This window comes from Bos indicus, unplaced genomic scaffold (genome assembly GCF_029378745.1).
Source record: "Bos indicus isolate NIAB-ARS_2022 breed Sahiwal x Tharparkar unplaced genomic scaffold, NIAB-ARS_B.indTharparkar_mat_pri_1.0 scaffold_70, whole genome shotgun sequence".
NCBI lineage: Eukaryota > Metazoa > Chordata > Mammalia > Artiodactyla > Bovidae > Bos > Bos indicus.
This window is the reverse complement of record NW_027223730.1, coordinates 352,017-378,774: the sequence shown is the minus strand read 5'-3', so window position 1 is coordinate 378,774 and position 26,758 is coordinate 352,017. Positions and strand designations below refer to the sequence as shown.

General features: G+C 47.1%; 1 protein-coding gene, 1 long non-coding RNA gene and 3 pseudogenes across 12 annotated transcripts in view; 2 read left to right on the top strand and 3 right to left on the bottom strand.

The window, feature by feature from the left end:
• Nucleotides 1-26,758, top strand: part of LOC109578038 (liprin-alpha-1-like) — a 392,515-nt gene that overhangs the window by 28,010 nt on the left and 337,747 nt on the right. The window lies entirely within an intron of this gene.
• Nucleotides 1,140-26,462, bottom strand: LOC139182043 (uncharacterized). Its single transcript, XR_011565629.1, has 3 exons — nucleotides 23,761-26,462; nucleotides 3,446-3,512; nucleotides 1,140-2,735 (listed from the first exon to the last, which is right to left on the bottom strand). It is a non-coding gene; the product is annotated as an uncharacterized lncRNA (long non-coding RNA).
• LOC139182068 (5S ribosomal RNA) lies at nucleotides 8,320-8,438 on the bottom strand (annotated as a pseudogene).
• On the bottom strand, nucleotides 16,927-21,069 carry LOC139182044 (olfactory receptor 4P4-like; annotated as a pseudogene).
• LOC139182066 (5S ribosomal RNA) lies at nucleotides 23,515-23,634 on the top strand (annotated as a pseudogene).

Sequence of the window (26,758 nt, the reverse complement as noted above, 5' to 3'; positions counted from 1 at the left end):
AAGAAGACTGGAGTGGGTTGCCATGCTCTCTTCCAGGGCATCTTCTCAACCCAGGGATCGAACCCACATCTCTCATTATCTATTGCATTGGCAGGCAGGATCTTTACCCCTAGCGCCACCTGGAAAGCCCCAGTGAATGCTGACAACTAGAAATGCAGAAAATAAGGGCTGCTCCTAAGTTAAACTGGAAGAGCAGCAAGCACAGGTTGTAAAGAGGAAAACACACGATGAGCGACAACAGCACCAACAGAAACAAGGGATGCGTTCACCCACAGAAAGAAAATACCTGTGCCGTTCGGAAGAGGAGCCCGTCACCCTTGGAGGGACAGCTGGAACCAGAATGAAAACCGAGGCCATGGTCAGCAGTGCCCACCACACGGCCTGGGTGGCGTGGTGTCACTCACCAGGCTTCCTGTATCCCCAGAGCAGCTGGCAGTAACATCTCTGAGTGCCAGGCCGGGCAGCGTCCCCGAGTGAGCTAAGGCATCACTGCTCTCCTTCCAGTGCTGCTCCGGGGCCCTCTGTAGGCGGCCACCCTCATCCCCTGCCCTGCCACTTGCTGGGGCCCGGCTGTCCCCCTGGGATCCTTTCAGCCCTTGAGCTTGGGTGTTCCCAGCCCTCTGCCACACCAGACTGGGACGCAACTCAGGACTTGGGCTTGAGATATCAAGGAGACCGTGAATCTGGAAGGACACCACCCTGGGGCCTGTGAGAGAGCAGAAGAGCAAAGCCCCGACGGGGAGGAAACAGAGCTGGGGGAACGTGCCCACAGCCTCCACTGCCTCCTGCACAAGTGCCTTTTCTTTGTCTCTCCTTGGCCTGAAACAACCCCAGCTGCTGCTGCTCCGCAGGTGATTCCTAAAGATGCACCTCCTGCTAGAGCTATTGTCCTGCTGCTCTGGAGCTGCCTGAGTGTGCTCAGGAGTATCAGACAAGTAGGGCTGCCACACCTCATACTGGAGGTGGGGGGCCTGATACTGGGGAAGGGTCGGAGGTGGGGGGAGGGTTTGAGGGTCGGGGAGGGCCTGATGCTGGCCTAGGGCCATGACGCTGGACTGGGGTCTGATGCTGGACTAGGGTCTGATGCTGGGGGAGGACTTGATGCTGGACTAGGGTGCATCATTTGGATCCCCGTCAAGGTTGCCCTCGGACACCCCACCCTGTGACCGATGGCGAGCCTCGACACCTGAACTTTGTTCCCACCCTTGGCCCGCTGCCCACACCTCAGCAGCAGAGGGGCCCTGTCCCCGCAGATGCTGAAGTGATGGAGCCTCTTGTCTCCGGAGCCAAGGGCATGAACACACTGTCGGTCGTCCTCTAGGGACACCTATGCTTCCGCCTTCTGGCCTTTCCATTGCATCCGTCCGTTTCTCTTAACAGAATGTCCGTGTGATGACACGGGCTCCCATTACCAGCTCTGGTCTGTTCTCAGTGAGAGTACAGCTTACCCTCGGCACTCTTTATTGGCCCTGGGAAATTTTGCTTCAGTACTTTATTGAAAGAAAGCAATAAATAATACTGTGATAAAAATAGTTCAAAAGTAGACTGTACATACTTTGTCACATATTCGGGAAGTTCACAAAAGATTAATAGGAAAATAGAATGATAACAATGAATTGTACAAGTAAATTAAAGGCGGAACCCACATGTAAAGAAACATGCTGTCTCTGTCTACCAAGATACCAGCTGCATAATAAATATCACACTGTGACCTGAACGCATCTCTTGCTGGCTTTTTTAATGTGCCGCTGAAAAAGTAAAAATTACATTTGCTACTTATACAATCCAGAATGGCTATGTCATCACAGTCTAAAAATGTATGCCTAGGTCCATTCTTTAAACATGTTTACAATCATGTAAAAAGATGATTTACATAAAAATAAGGGCTTTGTCAGAGCTACACTACCCTGTCTGTCTGGGAAGTGGCACCTTCACTGTCCAGCTCGATGGCTCTGCAGCGGGTGCAGGGCATCGCGATTGGTCCTCAAAGAGTCTCACCGGAGAGGAGGGATCCGGGTCCACAGAGACTGGGTTACAGGAGAGATTTTCAGTCTTCTTCTAGGCATCCTTTCAGCCCAAATTTCATTAGAAGCTCACATTTAACACCCAGTACTTTTAAATCACTTCACGCTGTGGACAAAAAGCATTTCTTGCTAGAAAAAGTACAGTTTAGGCCAGTCGTTAACATCCAACAACAACTGGTTGAAATTAAGTTTGCTTATTTCAGAGTGATTGTTGGAGAGCTTGGTTATATTCTGGAAGGATAATAAAGCACACCGTGTCATGATGATTTTATAATCGCAGGAAAACCCCTTCTCTCATGGTTTAACATTGAAAAATTAAACAAGAATAATTACAATAAATGCATCATTTACAAAAGCCCTGTGTTTGTTCATAGGATTTATACAGACAAGCACTACAGTACATTCATTTGAAAGACTGAAATCAGGTATCAGAACATGAATTGATCTGAAAGGATATTCATAGCCTGAATATACAAGAAAAAGGAAGGAATTATATAAATGAAGTCATAAGTTTCCATAAATATCAGAAACATTAAATTCTAAAATATTTTCTCTATGGTATTCATGAATTTTTCACTAATTAAAAACCCTGTAATATCTTCGGGTCCATGTAACAAGTATTAACAGAGTAAAGATTACATCGAGTTCAAAATGTAGTCTTTGTTGTATACTGGCTGCTGTATAAACATCTGGAGAATTCGTGCAGGTAAACTGGAAACACACACACAGAAAAGTCAGTCCTGGGTTGGCAGCTGGTGCCCCAGCCCCTGCCCCTCCTGACACCCCCACCCCCCACCCCCTTTGGGGCTTCAGCTGCTTTGAGAATTCAGAGAAACATGGAGGGCCAAGCAGATCAAGGAGAGAACTCTGTGGCTGACTTTATTCTGACATATAGCTAAAAGCTGCTGGTAAAAAAAACTCAAAAGCCCAATCCAGCTTTCTAGCTGAGATGTGAACAGGACAGAGCAGACAGCCTCCTGCCCTCAGAGTTGCTCGAGCAGGGCTGGGCCCCAGGGCGGGACCCACCAGAGGACCACCCAGAGCAGCACCTGCAAGGGAGCGTAGCCCCTTAGCGGTGGCCGAGCCCCAGATGACGGTGCACCTCCATGTGAAACACTGGCCTCCGCACGGAGAGGCCCAGGGCAGGGCAGCCTCGTGAACCCTGACGCTCTGGGCCCTGTTCCCTCCGAGAACGTGCACGCAGGGCGTGGCCGGCAGCACTGGCGCTGTGGGAGGGATACCCATGCGTCCCTATGCGAGGGGCCTTGGCCATGCTCTGACCACTCCGGCGGCAGTGGGGCACCAAGGTCACGTTCTCTGCTGTGAGGGTTCTCCCAGGCTAACCTCCGGAGACCCACTGACCCTCCACTCCCTGGGGCGTGGGCTCCGTGCCCCCGCAGGACCAGCCGGCCTGTACTCACCCTGAAGCACATCAGGAGCAAGTCCTGACTGTAGCAGAATCCAGCCCCTGTGTTCCCACCACGCTGCCTGGTCCCATGAGCGCGGGAGGAAGGGTGCAAACACAGAGTGCGGTTAGTCGTGCAACGTCACATGGGGCACGAGGACACACAACGCACACCCGCAGCAGTGCCCACTCCTACTGAGGGTCTGGGGAAACTTCTAGAGGGTGGATGAGCCAGAGAGAGCGAGCCTGGGGGCTGCCACGTGGGGGTCCCTGCCACCCGGGGTAGGGGGAGGGCGGTCAATGGCACATTTGATGACGTAAACGCGGTCATGGGGACAGATACTCCACGTCGGCAGCTGCCAGTCTCTCCTTAGACCTACGGATTCACAGAGCTCCACATTCACAGATTCCACACAGTCTATTGTTATTCAATTTTACACTTACTTCATTCCCTCAGCTGCCAGCTTTACGAGAAAGAGGTAGGAGATGACAAGACCACCATCAAATGTGAGCCCTTGAGATCAGATGAGATCAGGCGCGTTCAGGGTGGTATGGCCGTAGAAGGAGGCGGCTGCCGCCTGGCACCCTAAGAGCCCTGCGCTGTGCCTCCCTTTCTCTCTGACCTGCGGGTCAGGCCAGCCGGCTGCACCTCACCACCGGGGTGCACGCTGTACTTGAGCCGAACGACCCACGGCCAGACTCGGGCCGGCCAATGCCGCCATGCCCCCGAACACTGCCACCCCGCGGCCAGCAAACGCCTGGCCAGGTTCGGCAGCCCGGAGGGCTTCGGGGACCCCCAGCGGCATGCCGGGCGTGCGTGCGTGCGGGGCCTGGGGGGTGGGCTGAGGGGCGCGGAGGTGTCGGCGCCCTCCACCCCGGGCCTCTCCAGGCCCGGCCGCGCTCGGGGAGCCGGGCCTCCCCGGATCCCGTTCGCTGCCCAGGGCCACGCGGCCCTGAGGTGTCTGGCTTTCAGCCCCGCCGCCGCCCGACCCCCGCGGCCCTCGGGCCTCTGAGCCTCCTGTGGGCCTAGGTGCAGCCCAGCCAGGGCCCTGAGCGCCCATCCTGCCCGACACCTGCCCGGTGCCCAAACCCACCAGGAGCCATGGAGGCGCGGTCCACCCGAGCGCCTCAGCCCCGCCCCTTCGCCCTACTGAGGCCCCCACCTTTCCCCCACGCCGCCGGACAAGCACACAACCTTCCTGCGAGAGCAGACGAGCGACAGGCAGGCACATGGACAGACACACAGACAGTCGACAGCCCGCCGTCGCAACCTCGTCAGCCAGAGCCATAGCACCTGTGAGAGGCCGGGGCCAGAGGAACGGACGGGCCGCCGGGTGTCAGGAGAGACAGAGGCAGAAAGAGATGGAAGTTCAGAGATAGACTCCAGGACTGTGAGAGGGAGATACAGATAGACAGACAGACAGATGCGTGCGCGCGCGCGCGCACACACACACACACACACACACACACGGAGGCAGAGACAGAGGGAGACACAGAGCGAGCGACAGAGAGACAGCAAACAGGAGACAGACAGGGGAGAGAGGATGGCATCGGATCTGAGACAGACACACTGGCACAGCCCGTGACGCACCTCAGAGGAAGGCCACACGGAAGAAGCAGCTTCCCCAAGGGAGGGGGCGTCAGCCTTGGGCCGAGCCTGGCTGGACGCGGTACCCTGGGGCTGGCGGTCACCCGTGGGGACCCCAAGACTTCCTCAAAGCCGAGGTCTCAAAGGTCCCCTTCGGCCTGGCTACCTAAGGCGAGACCCAGCCCCCACCCCCAGGCCAGAGGGTGAGTGTGTGAGAGTGTGTGTGAGTGTGTCGGTGGGTGAGGGTGAGGTCGGGTCGACTTGGGGCCGGGTGGATACCCAGAGTGGAGGGGGGAGGGTGTGGAGGCCGGGGGTTGGGAAGCTTGCGTGTCCTCTTGCTGTCTCTCTCTCCCTCTTTCTCCGTCTCCCTTACCTGTGGTTTCTAGCTCTTGACCTGTCTCGGCGGCAGGGTGTGTGTGTGTGTGTGTGTGTGTGTGTGTGTGTGTACCTCCAAACCCAAAGCAACTTTCTATGGAGACATAGTGAAGGGTAAATGCATTCTTACTCATCTGATATATCCTAAAACACTGGACATGTCTGGACTCAAACTTTCAGGGCCGCCTTCCTGCCACCTCTGGCAAGCATTGATGGTGCAACTGTAATCCTCTAAAGGACCAAAAGTCCTGTACAAGTCCAGACATCTGCTCTGTATAGTCTCTTCCTACAGTACAGAAAAGTATAGAACAGAATGACACATTCTTTGTTAATTGTACAGATGAATCAGCTGCTATCTGCTGCCTAGTCAACATGGTCAACATGAGGGAGTCAAGCAAGAGTTCCAAATCTCTTGAATGTGGTCCTTGGAAATACTTCTGTTCTTAGTTGCTCAGTTGTGCCCAACTTTTATGCTACCCATGGACTGTGGCCGGTCAGGCTCCTCTGTCCGTGGCATTTCCCAGTCAAGAATACTGGAGTGGTTTGCCATTTCTTTCTCCAGGGGATCTTCCCGACCCAGGGATCAAACCTGAGTCTCCTGCAGGTGGATGCCTTCCCATCTGAGCCACAATACAACTAATTGCCTAGTCAAAATAAAAAGAAAAGAGCTAGTGTTCTACTAAGTGGAAAGATGATTTAAGAAACGGAAGCTTTCCTTTGTTGGTATATTTGAAACTTTATTTAGTTTTATTTTATTTTTACGATTAAGGCTACTTGAACAAGGCAATGGAGAAACCCCAGAGTTGAAAAGCAATTGACTTTTTAAAAGAAACATGTGGCAGGTGAAACTTTCTTCATTTTTTAGAGTTGGTTCAATGCAAAATCTTTATTCAACAAATATGACTCTTGTGAACTTTATTTCAAATCTCCATGATGAATCGCTAAGGCATCAAGGAAGAAAGGAGTAGAGGTGGAGAAAAAAAGAGCAACCTTTTCCCTTGGCTCCATCTCAACCAACTGCTTAGTTCCTTCATCTCATGGACTATGATCTGGGATAATCTTGTTTGTCTGATTTTTGTTTGGGGACCGTTTCTAGTCACAGGGCTAGAAACAGTGGAGGGGGAAAGCCCTTCTTTCCATTCCACATCAGACCCAGTGGGCAGTCCAGGCCCTGCCCACTGCATTGAGTCTGTAGCAACAGAATCACCAGTGATGCTGGTTAACAATGCATATTGCTGGAATCCGCTCCATTCACTACTGACTCTTTGAGGGGGTGGTCTGGAACCTATACCTGGAAACTTTCTTGATGATTCCAAATCACACCAAAGTCTGAAGACTATGGAAGATCTTCACATTTCTGGAAGAGCCGCACACCTCCAGAAGGAACCACAAGGCTTGCCTGAAGTGATAAATGTATAAGTATTGGACTGAAAGTTGGAAGGTCTCCACCTTTGCTATGTAAGTAAAATGATCTTTCTTTGAAATGAAAATGGATAATACTAAAAGTTCACATTGTTCTAGAGCATTAAAAAAACCCCTGAATTATAGAAATCTGATGTATGAGTTCCTGGAAAGCAAGAACCTACATTTATTGATATGTCTTCATGCCTTAGATCGTCCCTTGAATATAGTGTGCACATCAACAGAAGAAAGAAAAGAACTGCATCGACAAAGATACAAAGAGATCCAAAGTGCTGAGCCAAGTGAAAAGTTGAGGCTTCGCAGAACTTTTCTGTCTTTCACACACTGAATAAATATTGAGCACCTACTATGAGCTAGTAGGCATGCAATATGTTTCCGGAAATAGAATGCTGAGAGAAGAAGAAACACAGTTCCTTCTTTCACTGAGACTAATCTAATAATAAATAACAGGCAGATACTTTGAGAACTTCTATAGGGGCCTCTTCCCTCACAAAAAACTGGGTGTCAGAGAAGGCTTTTCAGACTAATAATTGAGTTGAGATCCATAGGTTGAACCAACGTAAACCAGGGTTGAGATGCAGGAAGAATTTCAGGCAGGTAAAATATCATCTTGGAAGGCTACGTGACAAGGGAACCTTAGTACATTCAAGAAATGAAAAATGCCCTATGGGATGGAACCAAAAGAGTGCAGAGGGCATTCCAGTGAAAAGACATCAGAGAAGAAAGGGGGGACCAAGCAATGAAGGGATTTGGTCATATCTTCACTATGATGGGAAAATACAAGAGCAGTTGGAGCAGGGAGGTGATAGAATTGCATCTGCATTTTAAAAAGGTCATCTTGCTCCACATCACTCATGATTGGACAGACTCAACTCCAAACTACAACGAGGTTCCACTTCACATTAGTCAGAATGGTCCTCATGGAAAAGTCTGTAGATAACAAATGCTGGAGAGGATGTGGAGAAAAGGGAACTCACCTCCACTGTTAGTAGGAATGTGAGTTGGTAGAGCCACTACGGAAAAGAGTATGGAGGTTCCTGAAAGAACTAAAACTAGAAGTACCATATGATTCAGCAGTCCCACTCCCAGGCATATATCCACCAAAAGTATAACTGAACAAGATACATGCACCGTCTGTGCACATATATGTGTGTGTGCCCGCGGGTGCGCGCGAGCTCGGGCGTTCGTCTTCGAGGATGGGGGTGGGGTGGGGGTGGGGCTGGGGGTAGGGCTGGGGCTGAGGCTGGGGCTGGGGCTGGGGCTGGAGCTGGTGCAGCCCCCCGGGATTGCCTGAGGCACGCCAAGGGAGCCCCAGACGGAGACCCGCGGGACGGTCATCTGGTTTCCTGGAAGCCAAATGCGGAGGGGCTCGCAGGCTGCGCGAAGGTAACCCAGGTCTGCAGCGGGAGTCGGTGCCCTGGCCACCCACCCCCAGGAGGGGCTGGGGCTGCGGGAGCCCAAGAGTTGGGACGTGGGGCGGGGGCTAAAGGAGAGGGAAGGCAAAGAGCCTACAGCACCCGGTATGCCCAGGCTGTCTCCCACCCAAGTACTAACCAGGCCCGACCCTGCTTAGCTTCCGAGATCAGACGAGATAGGGCACGTTCAGGGTGCTATGGCCTTAGAAGGAGGCTGCTGCCGCCCGGCGCCCTAAGAGCCCTGCGCTGCACCTCCCTTTCGCTCTGACCTGCCGGTCAGCCATTCCGTCTACAAGTAATTTTACTCCCTCCACTTTCTCTCCCTGCTTTCTGAGAGTCTCTCTCCTTCCATACTTGATGGTGTAATGAATGGATGCCTTAGATCATTTTCCCTCAACATTTTTTTCTCTTTATTTTTACATTGATTTCTATGAATTCATCTTGAAGTTTATGGATTATTTCTGCTAGCATCTCAAATGTGCTGTTGAACCTATCAATTTTTCATTTCAATTATTTTAGTTTTCAAATCCAGAATTTATGTTAGTTTCCTTTTAAAAAATTAATTTGTAGCTCTTCATTGAGTCTCTCTGTTTGTTGACTTCGTATCATACTGTCATCTAATTCTTCAAACATAGTTCCATTATTTCATTTTGTAGTTATCATTATTTTGATATTTTATCTTTTGACCTTCATACTGAATTTATAAGTGATATACTTACATGAGTTATCAGTGGTATATTATACAAATGCTTTACTCACCACCATTACAACATTAGAGTTTTCTGAGTTTAACTGTATACTTACCTGTCCCATCAGGTTGATAAAGAGTCCAAGCCTAAAGCCCCTTTAAGGAGGAGGCAAGCTTGCTTTCTTTTTCACATTCTTTTGCCTAAGACAAGTAGGCATTGTAGGGAGCAGTATCTCAGGTTCAAGGACATTCCTCTTTTTGAGCTTTGGATGTATGTTATAGGAAAGGGTGTGGGCAAAACGCTCACATCCTTGAGATGTTTTTTGTCTATTCTCAGAGGCTAGTTGAGAAGTATATATGGCCCCACTTAAATTAGTGAGCCCCTTCTGATGTCTGTGTCAGAAGCTTTTTCTGTCACCTTCACTTTAAATAAAATATACACAAAGCTCTGAGTGACTGAGACTGTCTTTGGCCCCAGAGTAATATCTTCTTCTTAGACACCATGAATCCAGTGGTATCGGTCACTGTTGACTGCTAGGTTATCATCTTGGGGGCTTGACCAAGATCTTCAAGACAAGGTAAGAACACTCAGAGTTGAGATTCTTTTGCTCTTTTACTGTGGTCTCTACTTTACTACGGAGAAGGCAATAGCACCCCACTCCAGTACTCTTGCCTGGAAAATCCCATGGGCGGAGGAGCCTGGTAGGCTGCAGTGCATGGGGTCGCTAAGAGTTGGACACGACTGAGTGACTTCACTTTCCCTTTTCACATTCCTGCATTGGAGAAGGAAAGGGCAATCCACTACAGTACTCTTGCTTGGAGAATCCCAGGGGCGGGGGAGCCTGGTGGGCTGCCAACTCTGGGGTCTCACAGAGTCGGACATGACTGAAGCAACTTAGCAGCAGCAGCAGCAGCTACTTTACTAAATCAGAAGCATGTGGACTGAACTTCTTTTCCCCAGTCAGCTTTTCCTGGTCCCTCTGACCATTTCATATCTGCTTGGGGAATTAAAGTTATTAACCTTGTGTGCCAGATTGTAGACTTTCAAGGGACTTGCAATCCATGCTGTTATTGTGCTTTTCTAGCAAGGCCCCCACTCCAAGTTTTACAGGACACTGCAGACAGGAGCACTTTAGGGAGCTAGCTGGAGCTCTAGCTCCAGGGACATCTCTCAGACTGGAAATCACCATCCTGACCCCACAGACACACAGGCAAGTTCTTGTCATGGCTATGCCTCTGGACTATATGGATTGAGGCATTGCTGGTGAGCATGAGATTCCTGAGGACACAGATTGGGACACCCCAGATTTGGGCAGATTGAAAGTGCATTGGGCTTCTTCCCTTCGTAGCTCTAGCTCTTAGCAGAGCAGATGAAGCCCTCCAGTGGCTCTTGTCTCAACTCCTTAGGTATTCTTTTTGTACAGTCTGCTGGACAGGAATAAAAAGGATGATGTTGGCACTCCATGAATATGAAGGATTAGTTTTTCCTCGCAGGCGGGCCCTCCATCGCCTCCTTTGTTATTAAATAGACTCGTGTGGCCACTCTCAGGAGGACGTCTTGGGTTTTCTGTGCATCCCTTTATGACTTGCCACTTACACTGTTATGAGGAATGTGCGCAGGTACACAGAAGTTGGGTGCTTCCCCTAGTGGTCTTGGCTCAGCAAGCATCCGGAAAACTACTCTGTCCCACCCCAGGTGGTGCCGGAATAAAAGGGAAATCAAACCAAGGTTTTAATGGTGAGGACCTGGACATCAATCTGGGATGCCATCAGGTCTAACCCTGGTGCATCTCCACCATACCTGGGTGGTAGAACGAGGGGGGTTGGGAGTAGGACACCTTCACCTGTAAGACACAGGTTAGCTCTGGCCAGGGAAGGAAGCTTAGTTGGAGAATCAGTCTCCAACCCCGTCTAGAGCAGGGGCAGACACCTCTGGTAGAAAAAAGCCATGGCACTGGGCACTGCTTTTTTCTCTCTTACAGATGGGGCCTAACAGTCCAGAACCACGCCCCTTGAATAATATCTTGAAAAACTGGGATAATTTTGATCCTCAAGGCCTAAAAATCCCTTATATATGGGGTTTCTTTAAGAGAAGACCTCACCTGCCCAGAGAGAGAATCCCTGCTGGGACATCTTATCGATCAGTCTACCCCTGTCATCAGAGCCAATTTGAGCACTCTCTGGTTTAAAGCTTAGCTATGAAGCTATGACTACATGAAGGAGAAATGACATTTTGAACCCTGAATGGCCATGTGTATTCTTTAGACTCCAGAGAAAACTAGGTAAAATGGAATCTTTTTGAAATTGCAAAACTGGTTCTTTTTGCACATGTAATTACTAAAAGTTTGACTTGTGAAAATACTCTTTTGGGGAGCTCTGATCCTGCCTGAGAAACAGAAACATGCCTGGGGAAAAACCTGAGTTAACTCTTATCATGTCCTTGAGATACACAGCCCACTCTATCTGGGACTCCAGCCATGAGCTGGAACTCAAGCCAAGAAAATAAAAGGGACAAAGAGACATTTTAAATTTCAGGTCGAAAACTGAGGTTTCTGTCTGTCCAGATTTGTGTGTGTGTCGGTGTATGTCTCCATCCTTGGAAAAAATTGCTAAAGGCTAAGTGGTTCAATGAGCTCTAATTAATTGGCCTAAAGAGAAGTCAGTGCTTACAAATCAAACAATTCTAAATTCAAGAAAATTAAAGTAAATGAATTTGAGGCTTGTGTGATCTGGGAAATAATCATTACTGAATTGATACATGATATTGATGTTTGTTTATTGATCTAATTAACAGAGGCATTGTGAAGATACTTTTATAAATGATATAACTTTGGGTGATTTATCCTTACCAATCTACAGAATGATGATGTAAAGTACAAGTCATGGTTTCTGAAGAAAAGTAAGATGTGTGTTTTTAATAAAAAGTAATAAGGAATGGAATTCCATTCTATTAAGGAAAAGCAAAGTAAGTCTAAACGTACAGGTGGCTGTCCTCTAAATGGACAAATGAAGTGATGAATACAGAAAGTGTAAACAGGTGTGTTGCAAGTGAAAGAAGAGTTTTGTGCATGCTACAAGTTTGTTAAGACATTAAACTGCCTTTGAAGTCTTATTGTTACTATGACTAAGTGAATAACTATTGTTTCACAGTGAATATAAGCTGTTACCAAACTGGAATTTGGTTTTCTCTCACTGATTAAAAGAACAAAGTTTTCTTGGAATATGGCTTTTGAGAACAGACTACAGCACATATGAACAAAGCTCATTCTGCTTCTACAAAAGTTAACATGTCTTCAGGGAATTTAAAATGGATTAAAAATGGCCATAAACCAAAGAGTTGGGGCTATGAGAGGTCCAAGATGGCCACTTGGCTTTTCCTGGCTCCCTGACAAGCCTCATTTTTATTTGATAATGCCTTTCCTGGCTTCAGGATTAATATCTCAGAATAGAAAAAAATGGTTAAAAGGTGCTTTCCACAATCTCCAGTGATCAGGGCACCCACTTTGCTGGACAGGTCATACAGACGTTCACAAAAACTTCATGAGTCTCTTCGAGACTATTGCTTTCACTGATGTCCTTGGTCATTGGGCAAGGACAGCAGAACAAAGGGATCAATTGCATGGGATGGAGTAGACTGCTAAATATGACCACAATTTTCACGACTTTTTGTCTGACATATTGTTGACTTTTACTCTGTGTTTTCAGATATAAAGAAGCACTTCTCCTCGAGTTACTGATCGTTTAAAACAATCTAGTGATTTACTCCTATGGGTAAAAGTATACCTTTTTTCTCTCTGCCTCATCCCTCCAGAAACTGGAGACACTTGGGTTCTGAACAGTCTTATCAGGTAAATAAAAAGACTGTCTCCCGACATATACAGAAATCTCAACGTATACTGGGGAGCTCTAAAAGAAAAATCCACCTAACTGATGTCAGGCCTATGGCATCTATTATGTTTCACTGAATATTAAGTTCCAGTTTTTTTAATTAAGGTCTATATTTACTAAGACTCACTCCTTAGATAGTTCCTTGTGGTTATGTTACATTGCTAAGAGGTTGAATTAAGTTGTTAAAAAGGACATTCTGAGTTTGTTTCTAAAGTTTATCTCAATAACCAGTCTTTGAATAAAGATCAGATGCTCAGGATCTACAAGCAGGATATCAACAGCAAGCTATAGTCATTTAGCAAACTAAGTCAGATGACATGGAGATGTCACTGGGCTACACCTAATAGAAGTTCTTGACTTAACTTCTTACTTATGATTCTACTACTACTGCTATTGTTTTCGATATTGCCTGTTTCAAGAAGTGTTGTTCCTTACATTCTCAAGTGTGTGACTGAGCCACTAAGTGAGTCACTGTATGACTTAGCTGTAAAAAGAAGAGAAGTGAAAAGCAAAGGAGATAAGGAAAGATATAAGCATCTGAATGCAGAGTTCCAAAGAACAGCAAGGAGAGATAAGCAAGTCTTCCTCAGTGATCAATGCAAAGAAATAGAGGAAAACAACAGAATGGGAAAGACTAGAGATCTCTTCAAGAAAATTAGAGATACCAAGGGGACATTTCATGCAAAGATGGGCTCGAAAAAGGACAGAAATGGTATGGACCTAACAGAAGCAGCAGATATTAAGAAGAGGTGGCAAGAATACACAGAAGAACTGTACAGAAAAGATCTTCACAACCCAGATAATCACGACGGTGTGATCACTGACCTAGAGCCAGACATCCTGGAATGTGAAGTCAAGTGGGCCTTAGAAAGCATCACTACAAACAAAGCTAGTGGAGGTGATGGAATTCCAGAGGAGCTATTTCAAATCCTGAAAGATGATGCTGTGAAAGTGCTGCACTCAATATGCCAGCAAATTTAGAAAACTCAGCAGTGGCCACAGGACTGGAAAAGGTCAGTTTTCATTCCAATCCCAAAGAAAGCAATGCCAAAGAATGCTCAAACTACCGCACAATTGCACTCATCTCACATGCTAGTAAAGTAATGCTCAAAATTCTCCAAGCCAGGCTTCAGTAATACATGAACCATGAACTTCCAGATGTTCAAGCTGGTTTTAGAAAAGGCAGAGGAACCAGAGATCAAATTGCCAACATCTGCTGAATCATGGAAAAAGCAAGAGAGTTCCAGAAAAAACATCTATTTCTGCTTTATTGACTATGCCAAAGCCTTTGACTGCATGGATCACAATAAACTGTATTAAATTCTGAAAGAGATGGGAATACCAGAACACCTGACCTGCCTCTTGAGAAATCTGTATGCAGGTCAGGAAGCAACAGTTAGAACTGGACATGGAAAAACAGACTGGTTCCAAATAGGAAAAGGAGTACGTCAAGGCTGTATATTGTCACCCTGCTTATTTAATTTCTATGCAGAGTACATCATGAGAAACGTTGGACTGGAAGAAACACAAGCTGGAATCAAGACTGCCAGGAGAAATATCAATAACCTCAGATATGCAGATGACACCACCCTTATGGCAGAAAGTGAAGAGGAACTCAAAAGCCTCTTGATGAAAGTGAAAGTGGAGAGTGAAAAAGTTGGCTTAAAGCTCGACATGCAGAAAACGAAGATCACGGCATCTGGTCCCATCACTTCATGGGAAATAGATGGGGAAATAGTGGAAACAGTATCAGACTTTATTTTTTGGAGCTCCAAAATCACTGCAGATGGTGACTGCAGCCATGAACTTAAAAGACGCTTACTCCTTGGAAGAAAAGTTATGAACAACCTAGACAGCATATTCAAAAGCAGAGACATTACTTTGCCAACAAAGGTCCGTCTAGTCAAGGCTATGGTTTTTCCTGTAGTCGTGTATGGATGTGAGAGTTGGGCTGTGAAAAAGGCTGAGCGCCGAAGAATTGATGCTTTTGAACTGTGGTGTTGAAGAAGACTCTTGAGAGTCCCTTGGACTGCAAGGAGATCCAACCAGTCCATTCTGAAGGAGATCAGCCCTGGGGTTTCTTTGGAAGGAATGATGCTAAAGCTGAAACTCCAGTCCTTTGGCCATCTCATGCAAAGAGTTGACTCTTTGGAAAAGACTCTGATGCTGGGAGGGACTGGGGGCAAGAGGAGAAGGGGACGACAGAGGATGAGATGGCCTGGATGGCATCACTGACTCGATGCACATGAGTCTGAGTGAAGTCCAGGAGTTGGTGATGGACAGGGAGGCCTGGCATGCTGCGATTCATGGGGTCACCAAGAGTCGGACACGACTGAGCGACTGAACTGAACTGAACCGACATAACATAAGAAATCCCCACGTAATAGGAATTAAAATCAGTATATGAGTTTTCTCATACAGTGTGATTTACTAGCAAAAAGCAACCACCACCCCACAACCTGAACTGCTCATGAAACCAGACTGAATGAGGCAGGCAGAATAATGTCTTATTTTAAGCCTCATTCCGAGAGAGAGAGATTTGTATGAATGATGTCTCTGTGAAATGAAGCAATATATTCTGGCCTCTTTATTTCCTAGTACTTGTATTTATTAACAAGAGAGGTAAGAATGGCATATATTGTAAGCAGCTTTTTCAAAAATTCCTCACCCAAAATATCTGATATTAAACTCTGTAGTTCATGGCTGAAGGTCATGGATTATGGTTTATGCTTAATTTACACATGAAGGCAGAGCTGAGGTCTCTATGGAAGGCTATTGTACACTATAAGCAAACACAGAGATGGGGATATTGAAAAATATCAGTTATTACCAGATATTTGCAACTATCTGGGAAGATGAATGGATGATCTTTATGAAAATGTAACTCCAAACAACTGATCCACTTGAGGAGATAATTCAATTGGGAAAATAAGTAAGATTTGGTTAATTTACATTATTTACTACATATTCATTCGGTTACTTTGATAACTTCTGCCTCCTTAAGATTATTATTTACAATTCTGAGACACCATTCTTTTTTGACATTTAAATATTAAGCAAAATATGAAAATAATATTAGCAAATTATCTTGCAAGTACAAAAATAAGACACATACACATTCAGTTCAGTTCAGTCCCTCAGTCGTGTCTGATTCTTTGAGACCCCATGTACTGCAGCAAACCAGGCCTCCCCGTCCATCACCAACTCCCGGAGTCCACCCAAACCCATGTCCATTGAGTCAGTGATGCCATCCAGCCATCTCATCCTCTGTTGTCCCCTTCTCCTCCTCCCCTCAACCTTTCCAAGCATCAGGGTCTTTTCAAATGCATCAGCTCTTCTCATCAGGTGGCCAAAGTGTTGGAGTTTTAGCTTCAACATCAGTCCTTCCAATGAACACCCAGGACTGATCTCCTTTAGGATGGACTGGTTGGATCTCCTTGCAGTCCAAGGGACTCTCAAGAGTCTTCTCCAACACCACAGTTCAAAAGCATCAATTCTTTGGCCCTCAGCTTTCTTTAGAGTCCAACTCTCACATCCATACATGACTGCTGGAAAAACTATAGCTTTGACTAGACAGATCTTTGTTGCTAGTAAAGTAATGCTCAAAATTCTCCAAGCCAGGCTTCAGCAATACGTGCACCATGAACTTCCAGATGTTCAAGCTGGTTTTAGAAAAGGCAGAGGGACCAGAGATCAAATTGCCAACATCTACTGGATCATCGAAAAAGCAAGAGAGTTCCAGAAAAACTTCTATTTCTGCTTTCTTGACTATGCCATAGCCTTTGACTGTGTGGATCACAATAAACTGTGGAAAATTCTGAAGGAGACACACACATAATATAGCCAAATATTAATATGGCCTATCTTTGTGTGGAGAATAGTTAACAACATTTTTATGACATATTAATAATATGATTCTTTAAAATTAATAATCTGTCCTATTAATTCTAAAAAATATTACATTATTTGAGAGAGAAACATTAGAAAATATCCTATTACCTAAAATAAATCTATAGTATTAAATATAGTTTAACTCATTATATAGAATACAAATCTATACTATTAATAGTTACATTTTATATCCAAAACTGTGCACATTTTCATAAGAAAATGCAGCAATCTTAAAAATGTATTTCAAACAAAATGTATACTTTGCACTAGAAAATCATGAAAATCCTATAGGTATGGATGTATACACATTAGACTTCCCTGGTAGCTCAACTGGTAAAGAATCCACCTGCAATGCAGGAGACCCCTGGTTGATTCCTGGGTCAGGAAAATCCCCTGGAGAAGAGATAGGCTACCCACTCCAGTATTCTTGGGCTTCCCTGATGGCCCAGTTGGTAAAGAGTCTGCCTGCAATGTGGGAGACCTGGGTTCAGTCCCTGGCTTGGGAAGATTCCCCTGGAGGAGAACATGGCAACCCACTCTGATATTTGTGCCTGGAGAATCCCCATGGACAGAGAAGCCTGGTGGGCTACAGTCCATGTGGCCACAGAGTCAGAAACACCTAAGCACAGCAGCAGAAATATATATATATATATATATTCCCATCACTGAGTCTGATCTATATTTTGTCAAATATTATTTTAGGATTATTCTACACTTGGATTTAGATAGTAAGTGAAAGTCTTTTACTTTGAGATAAATCATCTATTTTGAGGAACTAAAGGATTTATATTTTCTTCTTTTTTTGTAGCAAAGTCAGTTGTAGTTTATTTATTCCTTGATTATGTATACTTAATGTCAAACCCAGTTAAAATAGCAAGAGTTTGTGTGTGTGTGTGTGTGTGTGTGTATATATATATATATATATATATAAACACATATATTTTCCCCAATACTTACAATGTTACTTCACAAACAGATCACACAGTGACTTGCTTTTCAGACTGTAAGACTTGCCATGTAGACTATTAGGCTGGACTTTACACTATGTTGTATTTAGATCTATATATTCTTTTCACTTAAGTAAAATAATCGCAGTTCACAAATACACACAAAAAGATCTCTAGGTACTTGATTAAAAGAAATCTAGAGTTGTAGGATACAAGGCTAGGTATATAGCTCTGAAAGGAGTTTGCAGTATGTGATTGTTCTTATTTTCCTATAACTGCCTTTTTGTTTTTGTTTAGTCACTGAATCATGTCCAGCTATTTTGCATCCCCATGTGCTGTATTCCACCAGATTCCTCTCTCCATGGGATTTCCCAGGCAAAAACACTGGAGTGGGTAGCCATTTCCTTCTCCAGAGGATCTTCCTGGCCCAAGGATTGAACCTGTGTCTCCTGCATTAGCAGGTGGATTCTTTAACTGTCTTTTACCTTTTAACATATTATTACCTTTTATACCTTGAGGCCAAGTATTTTGAGAGCTAGGTCTCCCCCAGGTTTAGCCTTCAATACAGGCAGGATCACTCTCCCTCCAGACTTTTCAGTGTGTTTTTACTCTGTAAAAAGTTTTCTTTTCTTTTCTTTTTTTTTAAACAAAGGGGATTATTAGTGAAAAGTGAAATCAAGGAAAACACATTGAGAGGAAAATAAAGAAGGAACCACTGAAGGCAAGCTGTTGTTGGAGGCTTGGCTTTTACACATTCTGACTGATTTTCCCATTAGCAGGAGAGAATCAGCAACAGAGGGAGTGATGAGAAGACAGTCACTGGCGTCAGATGAATGACCTTCAGATCATTAAGCTCCCTTCCCAGAACCTTTTATTGCACCAAACTCTTCTTATGGAATTTTTCATCTCCATGTTTCTAAGTGTGTAGATAAGCGGGTTGAGCATGGGGACAATAATTGTGTAGAAGAGCGTAAACACTTTATCTTCTGGTAATGTTGTGGCAGGTCTAATGTAAACAAAGATGACAGGTGTGAAAAAGAGGATCACGGACTGTGATGTGGGAACTACAGGTGGAAAGTGCTTTATGGTGGCTTTCTGCAGAATATGTGCACACATTATACAGAATCAAAATGTAGGAGGCCATCAAAACCGCAAAGAGCACCAGTCCCATCAAGCCAGAATTGGCAATGACAAAAAAGCCAATTTTGTGAGTATCAGTGCAGGCTAGTTTCAACAATAGATATGCATCACGGAAACAGTGATCTATTTCACCGGGGCCACAGAAAGGTCAAACAATCGCAAGAAGAAAGAGACCAAGAGAATGAAGAAGTCCCCCTGCACACGACGCTATGAGAATTGAGTGACGTTTTTGCCTGTTCATGGTGATGGCGTCGTGGAGAGGTTGGCTGATGGCCACATAGCAGTCACAGGCCATCCCTGTGAGGATGAAGACCTCAATCCCCCCCCCAAAGAAGTGGGTGGTGAAAAGCTGTGTCATGCAGTTTTTATAGGAAATGGCCTTTTTCTCCATCAGTAAATCAGTCATGAGTTTGGGTGTCATAGTGGAGGTGTAGAAGAGGTCTGAGAGTGCAAGGCAGTTAAGGAAGAAGTACATGGGTTGGGTGATTAGCTGACTGCATGTAATAGAAATCACAATGATCAAATTCCCCAACCAAATAGCCAGGTAACAGAATAAGAAAAATAAAAAGCAGAGGATCTGGACTTTCTTGTCCATAGAAAGTTCTAAGAAATTCAGTCACATTATTTCTATCTTCCATGATCTGATGTTCAAGAAAGTGATCTGAAATGACAAAACCAATGAAACGAATCATTGATGAGAAAATGGAAGCCTAATATCTACTTTAAATGGCACCAATGCCTTTTAAAGACAAGTTATTTTGAGACCCACTGAAATCATTTTCATTTAATACGAGTCTTTGACTATCTAGTACTAATATTCTTCTAAGAGCTAAGAATACAGTGATAAATTAGACAAAGTTCCAGTTTTTATATAATTTAAATTATTTTGTGAGGAAGCAAGGAATTATATTTATCAAGAGTTTTAAAAAAAGAGATAATCTTAATGGTGTTAAGTAGGGTGACATATAATGTGCCAATTTAGGATGTAAAATAGAGGTAACTATAGAATTTGCTTGATTAAGTGGTTTCTAATGAAATCACAAAATTGGTGTAGGGTGTGTGGGTGGGTTTTGCAGTGCTGGCACAGAGTCAATGTTAAATAAATATCAATTAAATATAAATCTGGAAAGTGAACAATGTGCTATAATTTTGAAGGAATAATACAATAAATAATCATCCTTTAGTCAGGTAATTCATGATAAAACTGAAGAACAAATCATTTTTATGAGTGGACTCATAATCCTTTTTGACTTTTAAGTTAGTTAAGTTGCTCAGTAGTATCTGATTCTTTGCGACCCCGTGGACTGTAGACCACCAGGCTCCTCCATCCATGGGATTCTCCGGGCAAGAATACTGGAGTGGGTTGCCATTTCCTTCTCCAGGGGATCTTTCTGACTCAGGGATCAAACCCAGGTCTTCTGCATTGCAGGCAGATGCGTTAACCTCTGAGCCACCAGGGAAGCCCTTTTGACTTTTAAGAGGAAATAATTCCTTCATGTGAAATACTCCATGAAACTTTCATATATCTTAAACAATATTTGAAGCATCTCTAGGTTAATATATTGACAACTATGCTTTTCCTGTTTGTCTATATTTCCTTTGCAAGATTATTTCCTCTTTCAAAATAAATTAACATTCAGAAGTTATTTGAGTTCCATCTTATCAGACTGTAATTATAGTTCCCTAGTTTGGAAATGATATACTGAGAAAAGGGCTCCACTAATTCCAAATTAGTTCCCCTAAACACAATGCAATAAACAAAATGGAGCACTTCTTCCCGTAATTTCTGAGAGAATTCACCCACACAATCTGCATGTGGAGTAGAGTTCCCTTTGGTCCACATCTTCTCTAGCATTTGTGATTGATAGACTTTGCAATGAGGACCATTCGGATTCGTGGAAGTGGTCCCTCCTTGGAGTTTGGAGTTGAGCCTCTCCAATCATTAGTGATGTGGAGCAAGATGACCTTTTGGAAATGCAGATGCAATGCTGTCACCTCCCTGCTCCAACGGCTCTCGTATTTTCCCAGCATATTGAAGATACGACCACTTCCCTTCAGGCTTGCTCCTCACGTTCTTCTCTGATGTCTTTTGCCTGGAATGCCCTCTGCACTCTTTGGCTTCCATCCCATAGGGCATTTTTCGTTTCTTGAATATCCTAAGTTTCCCTGGTCACCTAGCCTTCCAAGATGCTCTTTTCCCTGCCTGAAATTCTTCCTGCATCTCAACCCTGGTTTACCTAGGTTCAACCTATGGACCTCAACGAAATGGTTCCTCTGGAAAGCCTTCCCTGACACCCAGGTTTTGTGGTGAGGGAAGAGGCCCCTCTATAGGTTCTCAAAGGATCTGCCTGTGATGTATCATTAGAGTCGTCTCAGTGAAAGCAGGAACTCTGTGTCTTCTTCTCTCCGCCTTCTATTCCCTGAAACTTATTACATGCCTCCTAGCTCATCGTAGGTGCTCAGTATTTACTTAGTGTGTGAAAGACAGAAAAGCTCTTGGACGCCTCAAGGGGTCACTTGGCTCGGCACTTTTGATCTCTTTGTCTATTTGGCGAGTCAATTCTTTCCTTTCCTGGGTTGATGTGTACACTATATTCGAGGCACAATCTAAGGCATGAAGACATATCCATACATAGAGGTTCTTGCTTTCAAGGAACTCGTACAGCAGATTTCTACAAGTTAGGGCTTTTCAAATGCTCTAGAAGCATGTGAACGTTCAGTATGCTCCATTTTCATTTCAAAGAAAGATCGTTTGACTTCCATAGCAAAGGTGGAGACCTTCCAACGTTGAGTCCAAGACTTATACCTTGACCATTTCAGGCAAGTCTTGTGGTTCCTTCTGGAGGTGTGTGGCTCTTGCAGAAATGTGAAGATCTTCCATCGTCCTCAGACTTTGGTGTCATTTGCAATCATCCAGAAAGCTTCCAGGTCTAGGTTCCAGACCACCACCACACACAGTCAGTAGCCAACGGAGTGGATTCCAGGAATACGTGTTGTTCACCCGCATTACCGTTGATATTGTTGCTGCACACTCAATGCAGTGGGCAGGGCCTGGATTGTCCACTGGGTCTCATGTGGAATGGAAAGAAGGGCTCCCCCCCCCACACACACACACCCCCACCCCCACTGTTGACAGCCTTGTGACGAGAAACGGTCCCCGAAACAAGAATCAGACAAACCAGAGAAGCCCAGATGATAGTCCTTGAGATGAAGGAACTAAGCAGCTGGTTGCGATGGCACCAAGGGGAAAGGTTGCTCTTTTTGTCTGCCCCTCTACTCCTTTCTTCCTGGACGCCTTAGGGTTTTGTCATGGAGATTTGAAAGAAAGTGCACAAAAGTCATATGTGTTGAATCAAGATTTTGCATTTAACCATCTCTCAAAAAGGAAGAGAGCTTCACCTGCACATGTTTCTTTCAAAACCGTCAATTGCTTTTCAATTCTGGGGTTTCTCTCTTGCCTTGTTCAGTTAGCCTTAACAGTAAAAATCAACGAAAACTACATAAAGATTCAAAGATACCAACAAAGGACAGCTTCTGTTTTTGAAATCATCTTTCCATTTAGTAGAACACGAGCTCTATTCTTTGTATTTTGCCTAGGGAATTAGCAATGTCCTGGTTCAGATGGCAAGGCATCCGTGCGCAGGAGACTGGGGTTTGATCCCTGGGTCGGGAAGATCCCGCCGGAGAAGGAAATGGCAACCCACTCCCAGTATCCTCGCCTGGGAAATGCCACGGAGAGAGGAGCCTGAGGGGCCGCAGTCCATGGGTTGTATTAAAGTTGGGCTCAACCCAGCAACTACGAACACAAGTATTTCCAAAGACCACACTCAAGTGTGTGTGTGTGTGTGTGTGTGTGTGTGTGTGTGTGTGTATCTCCTCTTGCCGTCTTGGAGTCTGTCTCGGAATCTTCATGTATTTCTGCCTCTGTATCTCCTGACAGCCAGCCGCCGGCCCGTTCGTCTTGCCCCCGCCTCTCCCAGGCGCTCTGGCTCTGGCTCAGGAGCTTGCGCAGGCCAGCTGTCTCCCTTGGCGTGGGTGCGTGCGAGTGTCTGTGTGTCTGTCTGTGTGCCTGCCTGTGGCTCGTCTGCTCTCTCAGGAAGGTCGAGGGCTTGGCGTGGGGTCAAAGGGGGGGCCTCGGTAGTGCGAAGGGGAGGGGCTGAGGCGCTCCGGTCGACCGCGCCTCCCTGGCTTCTGCTGGGTTTGGGCACCGGACAGGTGCCGGGCAAGTTGGGCGCTCAAGTTTCGCTGCGCCTAGGCCCGCAGGAGGCTTCAGAGGCCCCTGGGCCGCGGGGGTTGGGAGGCGGCGGGCGCCGAAGACCGACACCTCCGGGGCCGCGCGGGCCTGAGCAGCGAATGGGATCCGGGGGAGGCCCCGCTCAGCCAGCGCGGCCGGGTCTGGAGTTGCCGCGGGTGGGAGGGCGCCGAGACCTCCGCACCCCTCAGCCCAGCCCCCAGGCCCCGCGCGCACGCACGCACGCACGCCCTCCCGGTCAATGGGGGCTCCTGGAAGCCCCTCGGGCCCCCGGGCCCGGCCAGGCGCTTGCTGGTCTGGTATTGGCGGTGTTCGGGGGGCGGGCCGGCGTCAGCAGGCTGGAGTCCGGTCGCCGGTCTTGCGGCTCAAGTACAGCACGCCCCCCGACGAGAGGTGCGGCCCGTTGGCCCGACCTGCAGGGCAGAGCGAAAGGGAGGCGAAGCCCAAGGCTCTTAGGGCGCCCCGCGCCAACCGCCTCCGGCTCCGGCCCTATCAGCCTGAAGGCGCCCGATCTCGTCTGATCTCGGAAGCTAAGCAGGGTCGGGCCTGGTTAGGATCTTGGATGGGAGACCACCTGGGAATCCCGGGTGCTCGAGGCTTTTTGCCTACCAGAAGAGGTCCTTTAGCCCCCGCCGCGCGTCCCGATTCTTGGATCCCCCCCGCAGCCCCAGCCCCTCCCGGGCCGCGGGGAGCGGCTGGCCGGGGCCCCGACTCCCGCTGCAGACCTGGGTTGCCTCCGCGCGGCCCGCGAGCCCCTCCGCATTCGCATTCGGCTTCCAGGACACCCGACGACCGGCAGTCCCGTCTCCATCTGGGGCTCCTTTGGCTTGCCTCAGGCAATCCCGGGGCTTGCACGGACTCCAGCCAGAGCCCCAGCCCCCGCCCCACCCCCTGCCTCGCAGGCCATCGCGCATGCGCATGTGCGCACGCACGCACAGATAGATGTGCCCAAACGGGGCATCTATCTTGTTCACTTATACCGTGGGTGTATCTATGCCTGGGAGTCGGACTGCTGAACCATACGCTACTTCCACTTTTAGTTCCTTCGGGAACCTCCATATTCTTTTCCATACCGGCTCTACCCACGCCCATTCCTACTCACCGTGGAGGAGAGTTCCCTTTGCTCCACATCTTCTCCAGCACTGGTTATTGACAGACATCGCAGTGAGGCCCAATCGGACTCATGTGAAGTGGTCCCTCCTTGGAGTTTGGAGTTGAGCCTCTCCAATCATTAGTGATGTGGAGCAAGATGACCTTTTGGAAATGCAGATGCAATGCTGTCACCTCCCTGCTCCAACGGCTCTCGTATTTTCCCAGCATATTGAAGATACGACCACTTCCCTTCAGGCTTGCTCCTCACGTTCTTCTCTGATGTCTTTTGCCTGGAATGCCCTCTGCACTCTTTGGCTTCCATCCCATAGGGCATTTTTCGTTTCTTGAATGTCCTAAGTTTCCCTGGTCACATAGCCTTCCAAGATGCTATTTTCCCTGCCTGAAATTCTTCCTGCATCTCAACCCTGGTTTACCTAGGTTCAACCTATGGACCTCAACGAAATGGTGCCTCTGGAAAGCCTTCCCTGACACCCAGGTTTTGTGGTGAGGGAAGAGGCCCCTCTATAGGTTCTCAAAGGATCTGCCTGTGATGTATCATTAGAGTCGTCTCAGTGAAAGCAGGAACTCTGTGTCTTCTTCTCTCCGCCTTCTATTCCCTGAAACTTATTACATGCCTCCTAGCTCATCGTAGGTGCTCAGTATTTACTTAGTGTGTGAAAGACAGAAAAGCTCTTGGAAGCCTCAAGGGGTCACTTGGCTCGGCACTTTTGATCTCTTTGTCTATTTGGCGAGTCAATTCTTTCCTTTCCTGGGTTGATGTGTACACTATATTCGAGGCACAATCTAAGGCATGAAGACATATCCATACATAGAGGTTCTTGCTTTCAAGGAACTCGTACAGCAGATTTCTACAAGTTAGGGCTTTTCAAATGCTCTAGAAGCATGTGAACGTTCAGTATGCTCCATTTTCATTTCAAAGAAAGATCGTTTGACTTCCATAGCAAAGGTGGAGACCTTCCAACGTTGAGTCCAAGACTTATACCTTGACCATTTCAGGCAAGTCTTGTGGTTCCTTCTGGAGGTGTGTGGCTCTTGCAGAAATGTGAAGATCTTCCATCGTCCTCAGACTTTGGTGTCATTTGCAATCATCCAGAAAGCTTCCAGGTCTAGGTTCCAGACCACCACCACACACAGTCAGTAGCCAACGGAGTGGATTCCAGGAATACGTGTTGTTCACCCGCATTACCGTTGATATTGTTGCTGCACACTCAATGCAGTGGGCAGGGCCTGGATTGTCCACTGGGTCTCATGTGGAATGGAAAGAAGGGCTCCCCCCCCCACACACACACACCCCCACCCCCACTGTTGACAGCCTTGTGACGAGAAACGGTCCCCGAAACAAGAATCAGACAAACCAGAGAAGCCCAGATGATAGTCCTTGAGATGAAGGAACTAAGCAGCTGGTTGCGATGGCACCAAGGGGAAAGGTTGCTCTTTTTGTCTGCCCCTCTACTCCTTTCTTCCTGGACGCCTTAGGGTTTTGTCATGGAGATTTGAAAGAAAGTGCACAAAAGTCATATGTGTTGAATCAAGATTTTGCATTTAAGCATCTCTCAAAAAGGAAGAGAGCTTCACCTGCACATGTTTCTTTCAAAACCGTCAATTGCTTTTCAATTCTGGGGTTTCTCTCTTGCCTTGTTCAGTTAGCCTTAACAGTAAAAATCAACGAAAACTACATAAAGATTCAAAGATACCAACAAAGGACAGCTTCTGTTTTTGAAATCATCTTTCCATTTAGTAGAACACGAGCTCTATTCTTTGTATTTTGCCTAGGGAATTAGCAATGTCCTGGTTCAGATGGCAAGGCATCCGTGCGCAGGAGACTGGGGTTTGATCCCTGGGTCGGGAAGATCCCGCCGGAGAAGGAAATGGCAACCCACTCCCAGTATCCTCGCCTGGGAAATGCCACGGAGAGAGGAGCCTGAGGGGCCGCAGTCCATGGGTTGTATTAAAGTTGGGCTCAACCCAGCAACTACGAACACAAGTATTTCCAAAGACCACACTCAAGTGTGTGTGTGTGTGCGTGTGTGTGTGTGTGTGTGTATCTCCTCTTGCCGTCTTGGAGTCTGTCTCGGAATCTTCATGTATTTCTGCCTCTGTATCTCCTGACAGCCAGCCGCCGGCCCGTTCGTCTTGCCCCCGCCTCTCCCAGGCGCTCTGGCTCTGGCTCAGGAGCTTGCGCAGGCCAGCTGTCTCCCTTGGCGTGGGTGCGTGCGAGTGTCTGTGTGTCTGTCTGTGTGCCTGCCTGTGGCTCGTCTGCTCTCTCAGGAAGGTCGAGGGCTTGGCGTGGGGTCAAAGGGGGGGCCTCGGTAGTGCGAAGGGGAGGGGCTGAGGCGCTGCGGTCGACCGCGCCTCCCTGGCTTCTGCTGGGTTTGGGCACCGGACAGGTGCCGGGCAAGTTGGGCGCTCAAGTTTCGCTGCGCCTAGGCCCGCAGGAGGCTTCAGAGGCCCCTGGGCCGCGGGGGTTGGGAGGCGGCGGGCGCCGAAGACCGACACCTCCGGGGCCGCGCGGGCCTGAGCAGCGAATGGGATCCGGGGGAGGCCCCGCTCAGCCAGCGCGGCCGGGTCTGGAGTGGCCGCGGGTGGGAGGGCGCCGAGACCTCCGCACCC